Raw genomic sequence first — 18,213 nt, 5'->3', positions numbered from 1 at the left:
GTTTAAGACTAAGCTCAGACTAGAACATTCCTTTGGCAGCAAATAATGTTTTATAGCTTATACATGACATGTATGCATATACAGAATATTGTAATACAAAAGATCCTGGTACCAAATGTACATACAGTATCTTCTTCCGCTGCCCTGTTTGAGCTGTGTATAAGGCAAAGTGCAAGCAACAAACACACAAAGAACCACACATGCCGAGACTCATGCACAAGCACAGGTATGCACACAGAGGGCAGCTCTGAGCCAACAATTCAGTGCAAATGAAGCCCTGCACCGTGGCCAGAGCCTGTAGATGCATATCTGCTTAGAACCCTGAAAACACCTGAGTGTACTCAGATTCAAATGCAAACATTGTAATTGACCAGACAACAGATGGGCTGCACAAGCAAAAACACAACAGAATGTTTTTACTAGATAAGCTTTGAGTCACATTAAAAATCCCATGAAACAAACGTCATTATTGAGTTTAAAAATGGTTAGTTGTGCCCATGAAGTATATTATGATGGTACAGCTACATGAAAGGTTGTTGACGAAGTATGGTTAGTCTGGAGTTCCAAATTCCTTGGCAATCACTATACATATTACGGTATTGAAAGTGTTGTTGTGCTGTTGTTTTGGCTTACAATAGAGCCTGAAAAAAGGACACAGTCTCATTGATGCAAGACACCTTAAACAGCCAGGCTGAGCATCGGGTGTCAGACCTGCAGTTCTGCTCAAACCTGGGTCACCGATCTGGCAAATAAAAGCAGCAGCAGTTTAGACCGGCAGATGCAAATGTGCCAATGTCCACCATCTCCAGGTAAGCAGAGAAACAGCTTCTGGTGAGGACAGAAACAGCAATCTGCAATTTTGAAGACTTCTACAAACTTAAAAATACTTTAAAAACCCCAAAAAGGTTTTTCTTGAGAAAATAAACCTGGAGAATAAAGACTGCTGCTGTAACATTCATGTCCTGCAAGTGGTGAAAATTACAACAGCAATTAAAAAATAGTGCAACATTTTGGAAACTACGCTTATTCACTTTCTTGCTCAGAGTTAGATGAGAATATTAGTATTTCTTGGCCTGACGAGGTCACTTTCTGGAGTCTTGCGAGGAATATATAAAAAAGGAAGGTTCAAGTGAGTCTCTGGTGCAAAGACGGTAGTATTTTTTGTATTTAATTGTGATAGAGCATCTTTGTTATCAATAACTAACCAATCATCAAACTGTTAATGCTAACATTAGCCAGCTCTATCAATAATGTTTCCTATTATTGACGCTATTCACCACATTTTATATGCCTCTGGACTTTTATCACTTCGCTGTCTAGTACAGTAGGCTATTTGTTAGTTTGTCAATGAACTAAGTTAGCATTTGCACTTTGTTTAGCTAACATTAGCCAGAAATATCTCTGTTGAGACGCCCAACATTAGTTTGGAGATAAAACTGTTGACGGAAGAAATAATCCTTTAGTGTAAAAGAAACACACAGGGAGCTGCAATGTTGGTGAGTGATAGCAAATGTTACAGCCTCTCTAGCTTAATGGTTGTCATGACTTTTGTGTGTGCTAGCTAATCTAGGCCAGATGACCAGTATAGATGTAAATCACTGAGACAAATGGCAAGGTATTGTAGCATACGGTTAAGTCCTCCTACCTTACCCTGACAGGCCATATCATTGAGTCCAGCCTGTTTTAATCAGAGCCATAATAAATTGATCTGGTTATGATTGCAGTCTGGTCAGCAATAATAGGTTGGACCTGCCCTGTTTGGTCATGTATCATGATCCCTATCTTGGACCAAACAGGCTTGAGTTGAGCTATTACGTTATACAGCTGGTGGACACAGCCATGATCTGTTTGGAGACCAATAACAAGGAAAACAAACGCACACATTTAGATAAAAAACATCATTCAGCATCGCATAATGTGTTTTATATCAAAGGTGAAACAACACATGATGTGATGGGTTATAGTGGAACTTGCCGCCCCATTAACTTGAAAGAACTGGCACCAAAGCCTGGCACCAATGCAACATTCTGATGCTGTTACGATGACGTAATGACCCTTCCTTCTTTTATATATTCCTTGGAGTCTTGTAGTCACCGTGAGGTTGCCAGGCAACCAGTGGAGACTGTCTCCAGGAAGTGACCGTGCCTGCCAAGAAATAGTCTGGTGAATAGCTTAAAGTGGTATCAATCTTTTAATCAAACTATCTGCAAGAAAGAGAATAAGGCTATTTCCCCAAATTTTTAACTATGCTTTTTATTTCTTTGCATTCGCATGAGGACAAAGTAGAAACCAGTTCCGTGAAACGTTTTGCATCCAAAAAAAAGACTAAAATATAAATAAAAACAATGACGCAGTCTTATTTACCTTGGCATGGTGCTTATCTACCTTGATGACATTTGATTACTGAAACACAACAGTTGGGTGGCCCTAAAAGGTTCACGAGAGTCAAAACCTGGATATACAACTGTGACTATCTACTGTATGTCAATCTCAGTCAGGCTTTGAAGTCGCAGTTCCAGAAACATTTTGTTTATTATCTTATGTTAGTCCTCGCTTTTCAAATCAAGTGACCTTGTTATGTGTGAGGTAAATTCATGATGGCAATAGATCTTTCACTACCCAACAGCTTTGTGAGATGTATCACCCCTGACAAAATAACTTTTGTTTGGTCTGAATGACGAAATTGTGTTCCAGGTGCAATGACATACAATCGTGCATGTGCATCTTCTTCCTGTTCTGTTGACATTTGACGACGTGGCCTTTTCTCTTTATGCACAGCAGTCTATTCAACCACTTTCAAGCTTCCTCCTTACGTGAATATTTTTACCTGCAGGGCTATGTTTTCTGTGTTTTCGCTCTACTCTGCCTCATTGACTCTAATATGAGCTTCCTGAATGGGTTATCTTCAGACTTGTTCCCACAGGAGCTGATGACTCAAAATGATTTCAAAGATGCATGATGAGAATGCAGATCTTTGTGGTCTGAAACAACTGGATTTGTTGTGATTTATCCTACAGACCCTAATCAAAACTTCAAAGACAGTTCAATGTAGCAAACATGGAACACATAGGCCTAAGGAAAATGGCAGGACAGCTGTGTTTCGCTTTTCTTTACTTTGTGCAGATTAGAAGCCCTGGGGTCTTGAGGCAAGTGTGTTCCCCAGTCAGTCCACACCCAGTCATGTTCTCTCCCCATTAGATCGGTTATGCAAAGAACAAAAGCTTCTGAAGGCAACTGAATTAGTATGAAAATTAAATTAAGAGTGACTTCAGAGCACAAATGGCAAATATCGACTGTGATAAAGTAAGGCTCTGAAGTTTACAATGTCAAAAATGTATCGTCATAACTTAAAGTAGCTACAAGGAACTTTTAAATGTTCTGAAACTGTTTAATTTTCCATTTATTGATCATAAATGACCTGTAACAGCAAGTGAGACTAACAGTGAAAAGAACGCTATTTTTATAAAGTTTTTATTAATGCCTCTGCCCGGGTTTGATTTTTCCCACATAGTCACAAAATGATTTACGGCAGGTAGACGGCGCTACAGAGCACACATTCTGAAGGGTCACAGATTTCGGCTTAACACTGGAAAAGCCTGTGTTTAAGAATCCAGCCAGGCAAAAGGAAGCAGGAGATTTCTTTATATAGGCCTAATTGTATTTTTATTTTATTTTAGAAGTCATCTGTTGTAGTTATGGCTGATATTGGAAAAGAACACAGAAAAGAAGGAAATGAAATTTAGAACAGTTAAAAGGGAGAGTGACAGAAGACAGGCGAAAACCATAGTCAACCTCAATCGGGCTTTCAACAGATGGAGATTGTAAATTAAATTATTCAAAACCGATCCTGAATTGGCCCTCTTCCTCCCAGACAGGTACGTATGTAATGTGTCTATTTCATTCATAAAATAACTTTACAATGCAAAACGTGGTTGATGTCAGTAGCCTACATGAAATTACATCCCCCTTCTATTTAGCGACCAGTTTTTCTTCTTTTTGTCCCCCTGTGTATAGTGTCCTTGGGTTTCATGAAAGACACTATATAAATCTAAGTTGTTAATAGTATTATTACGTTGGTTGCTACAAAAAACTTTTGCTAATGCTTTGGCTGATGACACAGTGACACCAGGCTTAGCTCACAATACATCCAAAGTTACCGTATGCAACACTTGAAATGCAACAATGCATCTGTAACATATTCTCTTATTGCAAATGAATGATTTTCTGTCTGAGCAAAACATTCATCGCGACTATGTGACCTCCCGGTAACACTAACTCAGTAATACAGTGGGTAATACATGCTTTCGTTCCGTGGACATTACGTATTTTTTGCTGTTCCGGGCACATTATCGTTGCCTTTGTTATTGTTGTTACTATCCCAAGATAACGGTTGACTCGTGTATCTAGTATTTATCCACAATATTCACGTATAAAGGTTTAAACTTGGATATACGGTTTTGCAGCTATGCGAAAGGAAAAGATCTTTACGACAGCAGGTGTGGTAAAAACACTACTACTAAAAACAACGCTGTTTTGTCAGTCGGTCACTTTGGTCCAGACTGAAATATTTCAACAACTATCAGATGGATTGCCATGAAATTTTGCACATAAATGAATGATCCCCAGTTTTCCTTTATAGCGCCACCATGGGGTTGACATTTGTGGTAAAGTGTCTTGACAACTGTTAAATGAATTGCCATGAAATGTGGTACACACATTCAGGATGACCACAGGATGAATTGTGATCCCTTTGATAAACCCTTGACCTTTCATCTTGTGCCATCAGCATATTAAAAATTGAATTTGTCCAATACTTCGACAGACTTCAGACCTCATGATATTCCCATCAGCCCCTGTTGTACTTTATCCGCTCAGCTTGCTTCAAACCCAGACCAAGGTGAAACAAAAAAAGTACCAGATTCCCGGTACTATCAACAACTTCTGTAAATGGAAAACTAAAAAAGGACGGTTCCAAGCAAGTCGAGCACAGCATTGTCATGGTGAGCATGTTAGCATGTTGACATTAGCGTTTAGCTCAAAGCATTGCTGTGCCCAAGTACAGACATAGCTGATAGTGTGGCTGTAGACTCTTAGTCTTGAGAACTATATCCTTCATATAAACATGGGATCGTTTGTGACCTTGACAGTCTGCACTAATTCATCTGCAATAATCTATTTGTGGTCAAAAGCACTAGAGGTGTGGCTTCATACCTGACATCAGCTGGCTCAAGGAATTCTACAAAAACTTCTCGGCTCTCACAGCCAACCGGCTGTGGAATGCATCCTGTCTACTCTAAGTGGATTTGAGTGAGGGTAATACATTTTCTGTGGGTGAGCAATGGGCAGAGTTGTATACTGATGAAGGGTTGAGGCTTGCCTTGGAAGAAACAATGTCACCCAAGTAATGATCTGGCTTCAAGTGTTTGTTATTTCAAAAGGCATTTTTCCTCTTCAAGGTGCAATCGTCATACAGTTGTGGACTGTGCTGTGGCATGTTGTACTCAAGGGAAAACATGGAGAGGGATTTGTTATTGGCATTCCCAAAAATACAGTCAGTCTGTAAAAAAACACACCCAGAATCCAAAGATAGTATGTCTGGATATGAAGTTTGAATATAATGTGATTTGAACAATTAGCTTAAGAAATCTAAGCAAAGACATTTACTGGTTTAGGGCCTTGCACAAATTTCTCATCTCACCTGGATGAAATTGACAGTTCCAGTAGCTATTGTTCAAATTCTTTCAAAAATAATTAATACATTTAGCCCTGCAATAGCTAGGTGAAAGAGCCATGATTGCTTCAGACAATGCACTTCTATTTTGGCTAAAAACATACCTGTATTTTTTCTAGATTGGATGCATTTAATCTTTCAAATAATGGACCCTTTAAAATAACGATGTTCCAGCACACAAGAACAGGCAGGAATCACCACATGACATGACAACAGGTATGCCTTAAACAAACTTGCAAACTCTGCTGTTTTCATGAATGAGAAGAGGATAAACAAACCAAAGTGTTTGTTTTAATTAGCAGTTTTGAATGTAATGAGCAGCTGCCAAATGCAACTTTTAGTGTCCCACAGTGTGTAGGAGCACTTATCCTTCCCATAAAAAAGACGACAAGTCAACTTACCTAAACACTATTTGGGGCTATTTAAAGCACACTGTTGCATTTTGGCACATTCTGTGCCCTATATGCCTGTTGACTGTTGCCACTTGATCAGTTGATTATAGCATGAGCCACACTTAATGGCTGTTTGTACAATCAGACAAGTGTAAAATAAGTTTACCGTAAGACACTCTGTTTACCTAAGCCAGAAAGTCATCAGGCATCATGTTGACTGTTTCCTTTGTTTTTACCAGCAGCAAGCAGCTGGAGTTTTGATGTTAAATCATTGTGTTCTTGGGTGTTAATGTAGGAGGATTAACCTGCCATCATGGCAGCCCTTTTATTGCCGTTCTCCTACACATGAAAAGAGGCTTCCATGTGCAAATACAGTTATGCAGGTTGGCACAGAACTCTGAAGGAATGTGCTGCTCTTCTTTTTATTGAATGCATAAATTCAGGAAGTCCAAACATTGGCCGACAGTGCTCCCTACCCAAGAGAATTCTCAGAAAGCATGTTACCAAATGTAAATGTGCACACTCAGTCAATCCCACTCACCCATGCTGGGATGATACCTCTGTCAGTGTGGCCCTCTCTGATGGAATTACTGTCATAGTTGGCATGATGACTCTCTTCAGGTGATAAAAGAGGTGTTGATACAGAAGCATCTGGCAGGCCTCTGAGCTCCAGACAGATTCTGCTCTCCCCCAAATCTATCAAACCACAGGCAACATCTGTTTGGGCTGTAGAATAGCCTAGTTAACTGATATTGTGAATTGCACTTGGCTTGTTTCTTGTACAGAACAAAATATTGATTTTATTAACACAACTTAGATTAATCATAAATTCACCCTGTAGAGGAGTGTTCATACTCACCTAAGCCATCTTCATCATCTCCTCTGCAGCTCTGAAACGGCAGGGTTTTTCCTGAATATGTTGCCCAAGGCTTGCTTTCGAAAGGTTTTGATTGATCACCAGGATTTAGGGAGGAATCTCGCACAATTTAACACAAATCATGAAAGACCTTGAGAGTAAACCACTGGGATGCTTGTTGCCAGTGGCATTTAGAGTTTTACACGGTTTGAAACAGACTGAAACAGTACGACTAGTCTTATTTGTGATGTTGACAGATCTGTTAATTGAGATTTGGTTGATGACAGTATAAACTGACAGCCAATTTGATTGTTGTGTCAGATTAAACTTGTTAAAGGTTTCCCAGCGTTGGTATCAAACAGACACAAACTAAGAAATTATCATTAACATATACACATATGAACCCCTCACTGTTTCTTCGGTATGTCAGTATTTCCCCTTTACTCAATTTCACACACACACACACACACACGCACACACGCACGCACGCACGCACGCACACAAACACACATAAAAGCATGCAAAGACACTTCTTCAGTCTCTGATGTGGCCAAAACCCCTGGAGGGACCAAAGCCATTTTTCATGTAATTACAGAAAACCTGCCTGACTGGCTTTGAGGCAGCTTGTGAAAGGAGGTACAGTTTTTCTTACATTGTACAGTACATCTAACCAGTTTCTATTAGCAAAAGGTAATTTCAGTTGTTTCATTTTCAGTTGTTGGTCCAAATTTGTCGGGCACATCTAAGAGTTCTTATGTATTAGGTGTGGCACTGTAAATTGGCAGGTTGAACAGCATAAGTGTGAAATGTGTACTGGCAATAAAAATCACCTCCTGATACTGCTTTCTTATATAAAGTGTAATTTATGCTCGTAAAAATGTGTTCTTTTGTTAGGGATAGAGTTGAACATTCCATCTAAGACTTTTTGGCACAGTTTTTTTTTTATTTGGATGACAATTTGTCTTTAACGATCCAACAAGTAGATTTCACCTGAGCTTTGTGTTCTCTTGTCTGGCCTCCATCTTTTATCCCACACATGTCTGTAGTTTGAGCTTTCAGCTTTGCTGTTCATGCATGTGTTCACGATAGTGGAATTTTTCCATTGTCGAAACACACAAATATATCATCATATGACCCAACACTGACAACTACAGTCTGCTACAGTGAGGGACAGTAGTAGAAAGGAATTTCCCCCAGGACAGATCAGTACAGACTCGGTGAACTAACGCTGTCTTTGGGGTGTGCGGCAAGCCTGCAGCAGCAACTGGAGGAGGCAGCTCTGAGGTAATGTTTGTCTCTGTCTCTCTTCAAGATAAACCTGTCATTAGAGCACCGATGAGCCTGTCACATTCTGACTCTGTTTTCCTTTTTATTTCCTCTCAGAGAAAAAGTGCCAAACTTGGTGAGAATACAGAAAACATTGTGATGCAATGTTAAGGCCCTGACACACCAACCCGATTATCGACCGTTGGACAGGCTGGCGAGGTCAGTGACTTAAGTCTGTTCGGTGGGTTCCGTGCCATCGTCAGTCGGAGGAGCCGTCAGCCTTCATTTGGGCCGATTTGACATGTTGAATCGGCAGGCGGGCATTCGGACTCAATAGCCAATCTGATTGGTGGAGCGCTAACCCAGAAATGACGAGCGGGATGAGCCGGACTAACGTCTCTCAAAATCTGACGAAAATCTTTTAAACTGACCTTTGTCGATCTGAAATGAAGACAGATTCAGCAACTGTATGGCCTATTTCTCGCTTACTACTTCGTAAAATATGAGATCGTATTCCAAACGAGCCGCCATTAATGCTCGGTTGTCAAATCCGGGAGCAGCCAGACCCACGTGACACGTTCGTCCAATCAGCTGCCGGTTTTCATTTTTTGGGCGACAATACAGATTAGTGCTGCCTGCTGTTATGGAGACGTATTATGTCTCGCGCACGTGCAGAATGCTTCGGTGTGTTCCGAGGCACTTTTTTGACCAACTCGGGGAGGCAGTCAGTCCGACTACCTTTTCTGCCTAATGTTGGCCGCCGGGTTGGTGTGTCAGAGCCATTACACTCATCAGGAGCAGCAGACTCTTTTTGATATTGGTCCCTGGCTGTAAGGGGGTGACTTTTGCATTTTCTCATAATACATTAGCCCATTCTTCTTTTCCTGTGATGCCTTGCTTAATAATTGAGTCAGAGTTGTTTTAGCATGTTTGTGCCCCCAGGTTGCTCATTACCTTAAAGAGTTATGATACTCCTACTACTGTGTTACCGATTTTGTATAAAACTGAGACATGGTTATTCTACTGTTCATCTGCTCATGATTTTACAAAGGCCGCATAGCTTCCCTATCTGCTGCAGCACAGTTGTTTGATGTCTTAACATGTCTCCCACTGCTTCCTTTGAAGGCCTGCCACCTGTAGCAAGCTTCCACCTGTTACAGGACGTCTACCGCTATCTCCTGTCAAGCTTTGTCTTGTAAGAATTGTAGCTCTTTTGCAAATTTGTTTGTCATCAGCATGGACATCCCAATTCTTTTGTTTATGTTTTTTTAGATAATATGTTTTAATTATTTTTATATTTTTGAACATACAGAACAGACAGATACAATTGAACAAGAACAAAAACCCTCACCCACCCCCCACCCTCTGCGGTCTCGAGGACAACAAAACAAACAAATAAGCAAAAAAAAAACAACAACAGAAAAACAAAAATCACACCTTGCCTAGTAGGGGTGGTACGGTTCATGAAAAAACATCCGAACCGCTCGGTTCGCTTGTCTTGGTTCGGAGTGTGTGTGTGTCGCACGGTTCGTCAGTACACTGTTAATGTGCACTAACCACTTGCTGCCGTAGTGCCCACTTTTGACACCTATGTTAAAACACTTACTGGAAACGACAAGGTTACTGCGTTCGTCAGGATGAGCGTGACGAACGCAACACATGGTAGCTGATTGGACGAACGCGTCATGTGGTTCTTGCTGCTCCCGAATTTCAAAACAGACTCTAATGGCGTCTCGTTCTGAATACGATCTCGTATTTTACGAAAATAGTTCACTGAAAAGTGTTTCTGAAAACATTTTAAGCGAGAAATAGGCCATACAGTTGCTGAATCTGTCTGCTTTTTTGATCGACAAAGGTCAGTTTAAAAGATTTTCGTCAGATTTTGAGAGGCGCAGAGCCGACCGCTCCTCAGGTGGAGTGTGGAGTGCTGCAGGTCACGTCACATGCAGAAATTGTAAGTGGGAGAGATAAGGAAGGCTGCCCGGAGTTGGAGGATGCGCCAGCGTCGTATATAGTCTGGTGTGTGGGAACATTTTGGATTTCATGTTACCTATGATGACAGCGGAAATAAAACAATAGATAGAACTGCCACTGTCTGCATGTATTGTGCAACATGCATTCAATATGCTAATTTTAGCTATATATCATATGCTGAAGTATATTTCTGGAGTGTTAAAGAAGAAGAAAAAATAACAAGAACCGTACAGAGCCGAAAACCATGACCCTAAAACCGTGATACGAACCGAATCGTGGATTTTGTGAACCGTACCAACCCTATTGCCTAGTCACTCTCCTCAATTCTTGTGATGCTGAGGTCATTAGGTCTGATATTTGTGCTGCTGCACTTTTCCATAGGTCTATAGTCGATGATTTGGCTTTGTTAATCCTTGCTGTAGAGAGCTCAAGCATAACTATGTCTAGAAAATACGCCAACCACTAGTTTATGAATAAGCGAGTGGGGGGGGAGCCAGCGTTGAGCTATCACTTTCTTGGTTGCAGTTGAGCCGGCTAGCCAAACTTACCTCTGTCTCTCAAGCAAGTGTAATTTAGAGTCGTCATTAAGTAACAAAACAATCGGATCAGTAGGACTTCAACATCCTATCACATCAGATATTATTGATGTTGTTTTATTCCAGAACTTGTGCACCGGTTCACACTCCCAGACTATGTGCAGGAAAGTTCCAGTTTGTTCAGGTTGACAGAACGTGCAATAGGGAGTGGGAATGACTTTAGAGACATATCTCTTCTGAGGAGTCCAATATGTCCTATAACATATGTTGAAGTGGATCTGCTGGTGATTTGGGTTCTTGGAACAATGGAAAATGTTGTCCCAAACTGTCCCAATTAATTGCGTTCCCCTCAGGGCTCAGTTCCCGCTCCCATTTCCTTGCTATTGAGAGTTCTCCTATGGATGCTTGCATCAGTTTGGCATAGATCTTGGACGCTAATCCTCTCACTGGAAAATCAACAAACCATTTAATGACTGGGTGCGCCTCAAGACTGTTTCCCCATGGCACTCCTTAACATTTTAGGGCTGATCTTAAGCGCAGATACAAAAAGAAGGATGTCCTGGGGACCTCAAAACTAGCTCTTAGATCTTCAAAACTCAACATACCTTTCTCATTGAATAGCTGGTTTACAGTAAAAATGCCTCTGTCACTCCACTGCTTGCAAGCAAAGGGTTTGTTACCAGACATTAAGTGTGTATTGTGCCAAATTGGGGTGTTCAAATTCCACTTGTTGGTGTAGCATAGTGCTCCTCCATCTGTTTAAAGTTAGTCAATGCCTTGGTGATAATAGGGCCATAGGCTAGCATACACGTTTTTTGGACACACACTTGCAAAGGCAAGGTCTTGCAGTCTTAGACTTCCAGTGAGGTTTTGCTCTATTTCTCTCCATGGGACTGTTGATGAGGGGTCCATCCACACTCTGAGGGCCCATAGCTGAAAGGCTCTGTGATACACTTTAAGGTTGGGGAGGGCCAAGCCTCCCGTGTTTGAGGTACGTTGTAGGGTAGAGTATTTTAGCCTAGGTTATTTATTATTCCAAATATATTGCCGAATTAAGGTATCAAGTTTCTTCCAGAAATGTATTGGTGGGAGTAAGGGAATCATTGTACTTAAGAAATTCACACAAAGAAGATTTTTGGAATAGAGTCCTCAAGATCAGCAATGTACAACAACATATCATCTGCAAATAATGATATTGTGCTGCTACTGGATTTAATGTGGATATTACAGATTTTATGTTGCCTTATGGCTTGGGCTACGGTTCAAGAGAGATTGCAAATAGCATGGGGGAGAGCGGACATCCCTGACGGACAACGGCTGAGAGTGCAATCCATTGGTTGAGACTATGGCCGTGGGATTCGCATATAAAGTACACACCATGTCAATGAATTTGGCCTCCAAACCATGCCTCTCCATTACTTGCCACAAGTAGTTCCACTCTAGGCGGTCGAAAGCCTTTTCCGCGTCCACTAATAAAAATGCTGCCGTTGTTGGAAGGTTTTTGGCTTCTTCTATTACATGGAATAGTCTGCGTACATTGTCTGCAGCATGGGTATAAAACCTGATTGGTCGGGGTGGACTAGCTTCTCGATAAAGCGCTCTAAGCGGAGAGCCAGGACTTTGGAATAAAGCTTAATATCAGTCCCGATGAGGCTGATGGGCCTGTAATTTGAACAATCCGTAGGATCTTTGCCCTTCTTTGGCATAACGGAAATCAGTGCGGTGTTGGTTTGTTGGTGGAAAGTACCCTTCTCTATGGCTGAAGTTAAAGCTTGTAAAATGGTAGGTCCTAATATGTCAAAATACTGTAGAAGAAGTTCTGATGGAATTCCATCCAACCCTGGCGTTTTCCCTTTTTTATGGGTTTTTAAAGCGTTTTTAATGCTGATTTAAGTTCCCACAACATTATAGGTTGGCCCAGTTCTTCTGCCTCCTCTGGGTCAAGAAGAAGTAGATTTAGTTCTTTTAGGAACTTCTGGCACTGCATCGGATCTGGGTTGCAGGAGGACTCATACAACTTTGAGTAGAAGGATTGAAAAGTGGCGCTGATATCCTTAGGATTTGTTGAGATACCTCCGTCTGTGTGGATGCTGTTGATAGTAGCTCTTTGTTTTAATTTCAGAGCAAGCAATTTGCTTGGTTTACAGCCATTAAAATAGTAATTTTGCCTCACTCTGTGCATTATGAACTCAGCTCTCCTTAGCTCTGTTCGACTTGTGACTAGAAGAGTATGTGTAGATTTAGAAAAACAAGTCTTAAGAGATTGCTCTTAAGACTTGTTTACAGCGGTTTACAGCGTTCTTCCAAATCCGCTGTCCTTGCCTCTCTGATGTAAAATCTCTAATAAATCCTTTAGTTGCCTGCCATGTATATGCAGGGTCAGAAACTGAGTCTGTATTAATTGATATAAATTCAGCCAGTTTGGTTCTAAATTCTCTATCAAAAGCTTTCTCCTAACATATCACAACGGAATGTGGTTATCAGCGCATTGTGATCAGACAGAATTGCAGGTTCTATTGCTATCGTGTGGAACATTGCCTTAAGCTCACTGGAGCACAACACATAATGCGGGAGTGGGTGAGGTGACGTGTGGAAAAGAAGGTGTAATCCTTGCTAGTAGGATTATGCATCCTCCATATATCTGTAAAATGGTGGGATTCCACAACTGCTTTAAACATGTCCGATATGTGTTTTTGGGCTTTCGTGTGATTGACCCCTATCCTGATTTAGATCTAGTACTGCGTTCATGTCTCCCCCTATAATTAGTGAATAATCATTGAGAGAGAGCAATTCATTGGTTAGGCGTGGGAAAAAACTTTCATCATATGTAGACGGTGCATATACCGAAACAAAGGCTATTTTCCTACTCCTTATTATGGTACATATATAAGATATCCTGCCTGATAAGTCTTTAATGCTTTTGTCTACGGCGAGTGCGCATTTCTGCGACAGCAACACAATGGAGCCCTTGGTTTTGGTGTCGTCACTAGATGAGGCAGCAACCTTGAAGTATTTATATTGTTATTTTACGTAAATGTGACTCCTGTATAAGCGCCACGTCTATGTTTTCCTTCTTAAATAGTCCAGGAATTTAGCTCGTTTGATTGGCCCGTTTAGCCCCCTGTGAAAGTTCAGTTCAGTTCAATTTTATTTATATAGCACGTTTAAAAACAACCATAGTTGACCAAAGTGCTTAACAAGCTCCAAAAATCAAAGAGATAATATACACAAACAATACACAATATACAATACAAAATAACCAACCGTAGAAAAAGGTCAAGATATCAAAGCTCAAAAGGATTGAAAGCTCAGCCATTTTCAAAATGTACACGCATACATGTCTCGAGTACCCGACCAGATTTTGCTGACAACTCTGTGGCAAAGGGTGAACTGTTAGCTCTGAGCAAGGTGTGACAGAAACATAAAAAGTAAAATAAATCGCCTAACCCTCTGAGACCGCAGACCCCCTCCCCTATCTGTAAGATGCATGACCATATCAAACGCTGTTCGCGCAAAACTCCAGCTCAAAACTGCACCTCCTGACTTAAGTCACAGGTTAATTGAAACAGGTCTAGTGAATTCTTATGTTAAACATGAACAATGTTATAAACTCCTTAGAATTAGGTCTCAACGAGCTATTAACTACTGAAGTAGGCTATGTGCAAAAACAATTTCTGGAATAAGCTGTGTGAAAAACACACCAATCTAATTGGAGCAACAAGCAGACTATGAGCTGAACAGACCGCATCCCTTCTTTCGTTCAGTCTAGCTAAATGTTAACAAACATTCCCAGGGCGGCCAGGCGAATAAACGTGTTGTGTCTCTTCAGGCACCCGAAGCCGCTGGATCGTGACTGTGACACAGTCAGATTGCTCCGGCTCACATACCATAATTTCCTGCATCTCAGGTTCTGCCCCAATGTGTTGCTTCGAGGCATTAATTTCCGCCAACACTCCCTTCACTGCATTGTAGATCACTGATTCAAGCACACTTAGCTGCTTCTCCAAGACCCGAACAATTAAGTCCTCCATGTTAGAGAACGCGTTCACATTGGTTGCTCCGTTAGCTACCTCTCCATTAGCCGCCGCCATGCTAGCAACTTTCTCTGAACGAGTAGATAGTTTAGGCGACAACGAGACCTGCTTTTTCGTGCCTGCAGGCGTTTCACTGATTCACCGTAATAACAGACAAAACGGTTTGGCGTCGAAGAAAAAGTAATAGATCTGGTTATTTAATGAAATACGGAGGCGAGTGCAGGAGCTCTAGTCGCTTGCAACCATCGCGGGTGCTGGTCACGTGTTCTCCCCTCTTGTTTATGTTTTTTTCAAGGCTGCTATAATTCATATTTTTTTATATTAACAATGAAAGGGGTTGCTCGTAGATGATGGAGTCGTAAAACAATTTCACCAACTCTGCAGTTCCCTTCAGCTCTACAGAGCTTTTTAGCATCTTTCAGCTCAATATTTTGCTAAATATCAGCATAATACACACAGGACAGTCTACTCTTAAGATTTCAAAATGATGAGGGAAGGTAATCACTCTCAATAATCACCATTGTTAGACAACATTTTTGAAGAAGCCCCTTAAAGCGTAACTCTCGCCAAAATGCAACCCAGGGTCTTTTTGTGAATGTACCCGAGTCAAACTTTCGTTTAAAAGCATATTTAGGACGGAAGCGCAACTTTATTTTCGTTTTCTGGTGAAATGGCCTTTTGAATGGGAGTGCTAGGGGCACCTCAAAATAGCTATTTTTAAAACACTAAGAAGGCTTGACACAACATGAAACTTTGCTCGAAGTATCACCAGGGGCTCTACACCTTAACGAAAGCATTGAGAACATTGTTTGTGTACCCAGAGTTTACTAAAAAGAAAGGTTTTGAACAACTCACCGTAGAGCTTGTTGTTTCTGGCCGCTACCACCTCGGCCATTTTATCAGTCAAAAACAATCGATTTCCGAATGCAACATAACAGGGAGGAGAGTAAAGATGGAAAGCTCCTAAAGCTTAGTTCCATATAAATGCACAGATTATTTCTTGTTTTGTTGTTATTGAAAAACAATATTGACCTCGTAGTTGAAAAAGGAGCCTCATATGGAGTCTGTTCATTCGCATTCGGCTATCGACTCGTTTTGACTGCCGAGGTGGTAGCGGCCGGAAACAACAAGACCTACGGTGAGTTGTTCAAAACCTTTTTTAGTAAACTCTGGGTACACAAACAATGTTGTCAATTCTTTCGTTAAGGTGTAGAGCCCCTGGTGATACTTCGAGCAAAGTTTCATGTTGTGTCAAGCCTTCTTAGTGTTTTAAAAATAGCTATTTTGAGGCTAGCATAAAAGTGCCCCTAGCACTCCCATTCAAAAGGCCATTTGACCGAAAAACGAAAGTTTGACTCAGGTACATTCACAAAAAGACCCTAGGTTGCATTTTGGCGAGAGTTACGCTTTAATGGAATGCATCCTGATTCTCTCAGTCTGCTCTGCTGGTGTCATCTCAGCAGAAACCATCAGGTCTGGCACTCAGAGGAACCGCTTCCACTTCATCTAAGTTTCTGTCACAGCAGACAGCGCTTTGTTCGGCCTGCTTGTCCTGTCACCAGACACCTACCCTTTTGAAAAGCTGTGATTTATGATTGAAGAGATTGCTCTGGTATCTGTGGCAACTGACAATGCTTCGGCTGCTTTTGTTCCCTCTTCAGGAGTCGCAGGTGACATCAGATAATAGTCTGGATCATATTTATACTCTTCTCCTTGTGTCAAATGTAGGCAATATACATCTATTTCCCTGTCAGTGCATAGCAGGGTCATTTATTTGGCTGCAAAAGAGCAAAGAATCTAAAGACTTCCTGCCAGAAACCCTTTAGGGTGTTTGTCACTGTCTGGCACAGTATCAGGAGTCACTACCCCTCAGGCTTTCATTCTGGATTTAACTAGGCCAAGAGGACACTCACTAATGAATGGCCAGCCAAAGAAAATACCATTTGTATTGCCTGTGCTCAGTATTGTAAATACAACAACAGATATAACATTACAATAACCATAAATCAACATACTGTAGGTATAAAGCCTCTGTAAAATCATTAAAGGCGAGTGAAAGTGATTCTCTCCCCTCCATCGCTCTCTTTATCCTGCTTCCCTTTTGTCCTATTCTTTATCTCATTACCATCACTGAAGCTGAACTCAGAGCAGAGCATCCAGCTGTGTTCCCCTGCCCTACTGACAAACCTCTGACCTCGCACTGAACTGTTGGATCATCTAGCACTGTCACAGCCTCATCTAGCACTGTCACTGAATGACTCCGAGGTCATTCGGTGCACATTACGTGTTTCAATTCAGTTTTGTTTAAGGTGAATTAGAAACGCATGTATTGTAGGGGAATAAGTGACACATGGAAAATATCTTCAGAGGAATGAACAGAATGACCTGAGATACCACCTGTCTGACATCTCTACAGAGGCCTTTACCTTGTTTACAGCCAACACTGACTATTATTTACAGGGAGTCAGAGACATAAAACATCATACAAGTGGTTATTACAGTTCATGCCATCTGTAAACGCAATTAACCACATACAAAGGCCACTTTGTGACGCGTACACACAAATTGTAATTGTGCAGAACACGTTTTTTTTGGGTTGTTACAGCAAAATCTTTCAATGTCTTTTTCTGGGATATGCATTTCAATCCAGCAGCAGGGAATGAAATGAAGATAACATGATTGAAAAGGTCTGTGGCACTGACTTCAAAACACTTTTGTCACCAGCATTGTGGGATACATATCAAAAGAAGTACTTTCAGGTATCTCTTTACCTCTTTTGGGTTGAAGGTGAGGGTTTTTCCATCTCTTGGCAAAGCATGAGTGGAGAGAGGGAGAAGATTAATGATATAATAGCTCTGACCACATGGTTTAGTTATTTAAACTGGCAGCATCAGCTCAAATTGTTTCATAGCTTTCTGCAATGATACATTTAGAAACATGTCTGGACAGGTTACAAGATGCTAGAGGAGAGTCTTCATTGTAACTCCCTCTGAACTGTTGAGCCAAGAGACGGGAGCTTGGAAGCTATGACACCATCAGTAAAGTACACGCAGAATGTTTACTTGTTTGTGCACCTTTCCTTTGTTAATTGGTTGCCTGATAGACCGATTTCATTTCAGTATTGTATCCATTCTCATGTGAGGAAAATATTTCCTAATCAGGAGATAACAAATGAAGCCTAACGAGTGACATTGTGGTTTATAATGAACCTGCCGTCTTGTCAAAACAACAACAAACAATTAAATCAAAAGGAGAAGCTGCTAGCATTGTGTGGGCAGGTAAATGGTCAGGCTAAGAATATGGCTGGCTGAGTGTCATGACGCTGGATGAAGATCAGTGATATTTCTTAAGCGTCTCTGAGTTTTAAGGGGTTGTAGTGAGTTTGGTGTTTTTGTTCAAAACATCCCGTGTCAGGACGCCCGAG

The sequence above is a fragment of the Sander vitreus genome, chromosome 7 (assembly GCF_031162955.1).
Source record: "Sander vitreus isolate 19-12246 chromosome 7, sanVit1, whole genome shotgun sequence".
Classification (NCBI taxonomy): domain Eukaryota; kingdom Metazoa; phylum Chordata; class Actinopteri; order Perciformes; family Percidae; genus Sander; species Sander vitreus.
The sequence above is the reverse complement of the archived record's forward strand: the minus strand, read 5'-3'. Positions refer to the sequence as shown.